The sequence below is a fragment of the Corylus avellana genome, chromosome 10 (assembly GCF_965113065.1).
Source record: "Corylus avellana chromosome 10, dhCorAvel1.hap1.2, whole genome shotgun sequence".
NCBI classification, from domain to species: Eukaryota; Viridiplantae; Streptophyta; class Magnoliopsida; order Fagales; family Betulaceae; genus Corylus; species Corylus avellana.
This window is the reverse complement of record NC_142499.1, coordinates 4822148-4829743: the sequence shown is the minus strand read 5'-3', so window position 1 is coordinate 4829743 and position 7596 is coordinate 4822148. Positions and strand designations below refer to the sequence as shown.

Here is a 7596-nt window from a genome sequence, read left to right as displayed (position 1 = left end):
TGATATTCTAAGAGATTTCACTGTATTCTTTGTTTTCTTCTTGTTGATGATGATGTATTTGCAGAGCAATGAGCTCTTGAACTCGGAAAATGACAAATCTTATTATGATATATGTTTGCAATTTTTTATGCGATCGAAGACTTTGAAGTCAATTGGGAGGTAATGTAAGAAGTAAGGCTTTTGTTTCTTTGTCCCTTTAAATCTGTGATCAAGAGTGGAATAAAAGTATTACTTCTAACGTTATTCAATTAAATGCTAATGGGGCCTCATTAACTGGTACGATACACGGATACAGGTAACATTGAACTAAAGTAGAGTATTGTTATGCTCTCTTTTTTACTAGCAGCATCATGTATTTAACATTTGCTTTTTTAGCATATAGGTTCCCCTCTAATGTTTTGGTATTTTAGAGTTTCGCTTCCTCTATCGGTTTCAGCAAATGTTTAGCTAAAAAAATCATATTTTGTTATTTTACTTGCTCACTTTTTCTAAAGAACTTACATTCAACTTAACATTTTAGTTATTCATCTTTATCATTCCGTTTAAAATCTATTTTCCCTATTCTAAAAGAGGACTAAAAATCTTATTAATTCTATACATTGTTAAGCTACATTGTTTAGCAAATTTGTTAACTAGCCAAATATTTACTAAAGTGTACTAAAGTGGCTAGCTAGACGGAGAGTCTCTTTTATATATATATATATAATTTTTTATTTTTTATTTTTTTTTTAAAAAGTCATTGGGAGTTTTTTCTAATAATATAACTAAATTATATCGAGCCACCCCCAAACCGGCCAGATGCGGATGGCCGGGGCAAATTATATCCAGCCACCCCCCAAATGGCCAAGGGGGTGGTTACGGCCACCCCCAAATTATTATTATTTTTTTTTTGAAAAAAAAAAACATAATATTTTAATATTTTTAATGTTAATTTTAAAAAATTAACAAATTAATTATATGACACGTAACACAATTTGATTAGTGCTGACGTGATGTTCCGTTAAGTTTTGGATGGAATTTTAACAGAGATACTATTTTCGTCTTTATGAAAACGATAGGTACCTCATGTGATAAAAATAAAAATCTAAGAGGCAAAAAATAAAAAGTTCAAACCCTAAGAAATTTTTAGTATTTAACCCTTCTTTTAATAAGTAGATAGTTGCATAATACAATAGAATGAACAATAAAAGATTCAAGAAATGGTCTAGTATCTCCTCAGTCCGTTTTGACTTAAACTTGTTTTTTTAAGCTACTTAGCCTTAGATAATATCTAGGAAAAAGTTCACATACACACTCAAACTACTATCAAATTGATAATATTTTCCGTAAACTTTCAATTATGACAATGTCATCTTCAAACTAAAAAAAAATGTTAATGTTCTCTCAATGACAAAACTACCATTAGTAAAATAAAAATAAAAAATACTAAAACTTATAAAATAAATTAAAACTCAAAAAAGAAAATCATTTTTATAAGAAAAAAATTAAAAATTTCGATTTTTTTTTGTTATAAAAAATGATTTCTTTTTTTGTTTTATAAAAAAAAAAAATTAACAATTTTCGTTTAAAAACGTAATTTTTTAAAAAATTATATATATATATATATAGGAATATTTTTATCTTATTATAAAATATATATAGATATTTTCATCTTTTTATTAGTTTTTTTTAAAAAAATATCGACAACATTTTAATAATTTAAAGAGATATTATTGGATGGTAATTTAAGCTATACCCTAATTTTTTTAAACATCGATGATCTAACAATTTAAAATGTTGTTTCTTGTATCGTGTGATTTTAAGCAATTTGACTTTCCCTTGCACACGTCCCTTCACCCACTGCCCAAAATCTGAGAGCCATGCTTACACGTATATTCAAATTTTTGTCTTGTTCAATCAAACACGATACGATATGAGATATCACCCAGCTTGAATCCAAAAACTGAGAGAATACTATGCCAAGTTACCAAAAAACACTCATCTCCAGCTGATCCCCACTACGCACACTGCCCAAAATTTGCATCTTCATTCCTCCTCATGAACATTGGGATCATGCCATCCAATCCCTGCTACACGTTGCTTCACTCAGCTACGCACTTCCCAAAATCTGATGCTTCACCAGACGCTCCTCGTGACCATTGGATCATGAGAATGGCTGCTAAGCCGAACACTAATATATCCGGATATCTCTCGCCCGCCCTCATCACAAATAATCTGTGACACCAACAGTTCAAGAATTTAGAGGAAGGGAATCTGCTTCTCGTAAACCCTAGCGTAAAAAGCTCTGTTCTCTCTCCTTGATAGAAAAAAACCTGCCGCCAGTGCTAGAGGAGGAGGGGAAACCTTCTGGTTTCCCTCCTCCTCCCCTCTTCAACAGATTTATGCTTTTCTTTTTGGTGAGTTTCTCCCTTGAGAGAACTCTTATCTCCCTAGAGTTTTCTCTAGGTCTTTGCTCTCTAGAGTTTTCTCTAGATCAACTCATCGTCTTTGACGATTTATCCAAGATCCTCTTAAAACAGCAGGTTTGGTCTTCTGTTCTCCAACGCGTCGCTGGCCGTTTATGCGAAGCTTTCAAGATGGGATTTTTCAAAATCAGATCTTGTTTTCTCCGCTTGGCCCAGCCGGCAACGCGCCATACCACCCCTCTCACTGGCATTCCAGCTTCCCGTCGCCTCCTTCCGCCTCTTCTCCACACAGCCACGCACCAGGAACACGCGGTCACGCGTGGGTCCAACATGCCGGACGGGTTCCGCTCACCGCCTTCCTCCCCCAGATGCTGGTTTCTGGGTTTTTTTGTATGTTTTTCTGTTTGTTGGTGTTGTGGTTTGTACAACTCAGCCCAAACGGTTTGGGCTTCAGACTCTTTGTCTGTGTAGAGATCCCCTTTTCGCTATTCTTTTCCTTCTTAGTCTGCCCGATTTCCTAGATCTAAGTTGCCACCTCTTAGTCGGTTCGGTTTCTTTGGTTACCGAATTAGATCTTAGTTTTTAGGGGTTGTTGTACTCCCGATGGTTTTATCCATCATATTTGGCCGCGGCCTTCAAAAGCTGCATTCCCTCGTGACTGTCACCTTCCTGGATTTCCTTCAGGGCTTTGAGGTGCTGATGTCTTCTTGGTTGGGTTTTTGTGTTGTATTTTTTTTCGTTTTGTTGTTCCTCTGTAATCTGGTTTATGTGGAATGAAGTAGATTTTATAAAAAAAAAAATCTGTGATACCAAATCCAATCCCTCATAAAGTGGTGCTGCTTGGGAGGTGGTATGTGATTCCCATTGGGGTTGATGCTACGGTATGTTCGTCAGTCAGGAACGGCCGATCAAACCATTTTGGTAAGGAAATGAACGGTATGTTCATCAGGAGATCACCTAGAAGAGAAGATTTATTATTGTTGATGATTACTCTCTTGAAGTTTATTATGATGCTACTTTCTTATCATCTGTATCCTACCATTGTTTTTCTTCTAAGTGTGAGGGTTGATTTGATTATGATATATAGCAAAAAGGATGAAAGACGCATGGCCTTATTTGATATCTATAAATCACATTAATGAAGTGATAGGTATAAACCTGTGTCAAACAGAGCATGTAGCTAGATGATAGATTTTGTCTTGTAGGAGTTGAGTTTGCCTCATTATGGGGTGTTGCACACCTTACCAGCTTAATCGGATGCCGAATGTGCTTGATTTGTAAATTCTGCAACGGGAAATTTTAGTAGAAATGCGTGTAAGAGCATGCAAGATACTAAGATGCTACAATTTATCAAACTATAAGTTAACCTAACCATGCTTTAACAATGCACTAGGGGGAGCTTCAATTCTTTGACGTGCACATGATAAAAATGACACTGCTGTGAGTCTTATGTGTAAGTGCTAAATGGTGTTATGCTTATGCTTGCAGGGGTAAGTAGATTTAGAGAAGCCGAGCAAGGAGGAAAGTGCAAACAGCAAAGAGAATTATGATACTAGGTTGCAGCGTTCTCTTAATTGACCACTATTGTCTAGATTAGGTATATGCAACCACTTATATCATGACATTATCCGATGCTCTCAACTCAAAGGAATACGTTTTCATTATCCGTTGATCTCCCATTATAGCACACGTAAGTTTTTTTTTTTTTTTTTTTTTTAATAATTATTATAATAATTATTTCTTATTTCTTAATCAACGCTTTTCTTTAAATTGATTTGATCTTTTTTTCTTCTATTTTTGTATAGAAGGTTGATGCGTGGTTAAACAGGTCCATAGGTAAGTTTTCTTTCTTTTGTTTGTTTGTTTATATTTGTTTATTTTTTTATTTTTTAATCAAACGCTAGCTTTTCTTTAATTTGATTTGAGTTTTTTTTTTTACGCCTTAACACACTAATTTGTACCTGAATATGTTTGAATGAGAGACTCTTTAAGGGTACAATATTCGGTTTTGGGAGAACTAGAAAGAAAATATTTAAGAATATCGCTAACACTTTTCGGAGTTTTCGCTTAGCCAATGCTTATTGTGGTGATATTTCAAATCGGTTTAGCATTATCACCCAATATTTGACTGTTTTACGTTGTTCTACTCCCATTCCAGCCAAAAATGAAAATGACTTGAAGAATAGTATAATGCATGATATGTTGTGTTTTCGCAACTTAGTGTATACAATACTCTAGGATCATCTAAATTTGAGAACCCTTATTGAATTTAATTAACCTTTTCTTTTCTAAACTGTTTATCAACAGTTTATTTGATATCAAAAAAGCAGGTTTTTATCAATTACGGCATCTAGTATTTTATGTTGTTGATGAAATGAGGAATTTTTGTGAGGTGGTTTATGAGTCGAGGAAAGACTCGACATGGGTTTTTGATCCTAGTATTAGGTTGAATTCGAAAGTTGTCGAATATGAGCTAATTAACATGGACCCTAGTATCAATTTAACTTCTCAATTTGTTTTTCACAAAATGCTTCATTACTGCGATTCAAAGTGTTGTCATCAACGCGCTTACATATTTTGTAATAGCATACAAATGTTTTTAAGGAATATGCGCCATCATTTTAAAGATCGTGACAGTATTTTTAATTTATGCGCCATCAATTGATAATATTGAAAAATGCAACCATTAAAAATATCATCTCATGTTCTTTAAAATGATGGTGTACGTTCCTCAGAAACGTTGGTATGCTATCACAATCGGAGTAAGTGCGTTGGCGAAGACATTGTATCGAAAAAATGTAGTATTTTGTTTAAAGTAGATTGAGGATCTTTACTTATATCGATGTCTCAGGCCTGTAGTTCATATTCACTAGCATTTGAATCCAAACGAATACGAGAATCAAAAGCCTCTACTACGCCCTTCCTCAACGCTAAAACCGTCTCAGAAAACATCCTTTCAATAGCATCATAAAACAATGAGTGGCGTAACCGATAAAAGCTTGTTGTTTGGATATCAAATACATTGTTGTTTGGATATCAAATACATTGTTGACTATCTAGAAAATAAGAGATTGAATTCTATAGGAAAAGCTGTCAAATTCACGTGATCCTTTAGTATCTTATACACCAAGTTGCGAAAACAGAGCAAATTATGCATTATTCTCCTTTGCAAGTCATTTGCAGTTTTGGCTTTGATGATAGTAAAATGTCATGAAGCATTTAAGCCTTGTATGTTAATGTTAGGGTGATTTTCAATGTCACCACAAGCAGCATTGGCAAAATGGAAGCTTTTAACCCTAGATGTTATATCTTTTAAAATTTTCTTTCTGCTACTCCTAAATCCAAATGTTACATCTGTATTCGAGCCCCATTCAAATATCTTTCTATCAAATATATCTTAGTCTAGTATATTTTTGTTAATTAACTTCTTTAACCAAGTGTCAATAGTCTAAACAAAAATAGAAAAAAAAAAAAAAAACTTAAATCAAATTGAAGAAAAGTTTGTGTTTGATTAAAAAATTTAAAAAATAACAAACAGAAGTTAGAAAGAAAACTTGCGTATGATGGGAGAAAGTTGTTCAGGAGGAAGGTTAAAAGGAGGAGGTGTTTGGCTTACTGAACGGTTTGGAATCTCGGCGTAGTCCGAACTCTGAGCCTGGTTCTATGGGTTTGGAAGGGTTTTAGATAAATTGGGGGGGTAAGAAATGTGTTCAACTCCATTATTATACCACCTAAAGTTGAGATTTCAAAATGATGTCGCTGCAGAAACTGTTGAGATTTCATACTGAAGTTGAGAATGGAAAAGTTCAGAGCTGCAGAAAAATTAAAACAAGGTCCGTTGTTGAGATTTCAAATGCAAGTGAAGAGATGGTGGGTAGAATGCACTGTAGCATTCCTCGTCTGTGAAATTGTTTCTCAACATCAAATGTGGCTGACACTTCTATGGACATGTCCACGTCTCACCAACCTCTCTTATTTACAACTAATTATTTTCATTTATTTAAAAGGGAAAACAAAATCTATTTTGGATTCAAGCTGGTTGATGTCTTATCTTCTGCTTTACGTGTTTGATTGAATTTTCTCTTTTCAGTCAGTTTAACTCATCATAAAGAAAGAAAAAAAACCGAACAAATCACGCGATACAAAACAACCTCAGATCATTAAGGTTTTTTTAAAAATATTTTATACCAAGTGATATCTTGACTGTTTAATAAAATCATCAATTGCATTGTTTGTTTTACATTGTTGGATTATATCAACGAAAGGTGGTTGATGTCTTATCTTCTGCTTTACGTGTTTGATTGAATTTTCTCTTTTCAGTTAGTTTAACTCATCAGAAAGAAAGAAAAAGGACAAAACAAATCACGCGATACAAGAAACAACATCAGATCATAAAGGTTTGAAAAAAAATATTATATACCATGTGATATCTTGACCGTATCATAAAATCATCGAATGCATTGCTTGTTTTACACCGTTGGATTATATCAACGAAAGTGATCCTAGGCCCATGAGACACACCATATAATTTTTACCTTGAAGGTGGTGCGTTACAGCTATATCCGTCATTCCCATAATCAACGGCTACGATGGATAGGCTATTGAATCCAACGGTCAATATTTAATCAATGGAAAAATCTGACAGTCCGAATTGAATCTGATGGTTCGGATTTCAAAAACAAAAATCTCAGCTGAGGCTGAGGACCCAAGGCATGAGGACGCCATTCCGAGGTACACACCAAAACGCAGCGTTTTGACAATTAACTATAAATCTAATAATCTATAATTAATTTAATAAATCATAAACTTAAAGCTATGAATAAGTACCGATTTTACAGGAGCAGTGAATTTGTGTTTGAGACTGAAATGACTCTTTTGCCCTCGAATGTCGATGATTGCTTTTGGGAGAACACTCTTGCAAGTTGCAATACGCGCACACAACCCCTCTCCCACTTTTCTTTACGACCCTTTTGCCTTTGATGATTGCTTTTCCACACGAATTGTGCATTTGTGTTTGAGCCTGAAAGGACCCTGTTGCCCTTGATGATTGCTTTCGGGAGAACACTCTGTTTCATAGAAGAATATATAAAAGTCTCAGTTTGCCAAAGAGCTCTTAATGTTCAAAAGCTAGTAAAATAGTTCATCAATCACCAAAATGTATAAAAAATGTCACATATTTTTTTATATTCCT

General features: G+C 34.3%; 1 long non-coding RNA gene across 3 annotated transcripts; it reads left to right on the top strand.

The window, feature by feature from the left end:
• Window positions 1–3282: 3282 nt before the first annotated feature.
• On the top strand, window positions 3283–6313 carry LOC132161964 (uncharacterized). 3 transcript variants are annotated; one of them, XR_015909294.1, is made up of 4 exons: window positions 3283–3341; window positions 3894–4095; window positions 4211–4241; window positions 6171–6313. It is a non-coding gene; the product is annotated as an uncharacterized LOC132161964 (long non-coding RNA). The 3 variants fall into 3 exon arrangements; XR_015909293.1 differs by lacking the exon at window positions 6171–6313 and having other exon boundaries at window positions 4214–4835; XR_015909292.1 differs by lacking the exon at window positions 6171–6313 and having other exon boundaries at window positions 4211–4835.
• The last annotated feature ends 1283 nt before the right edge of the window (window positions 6314–7596 follow it).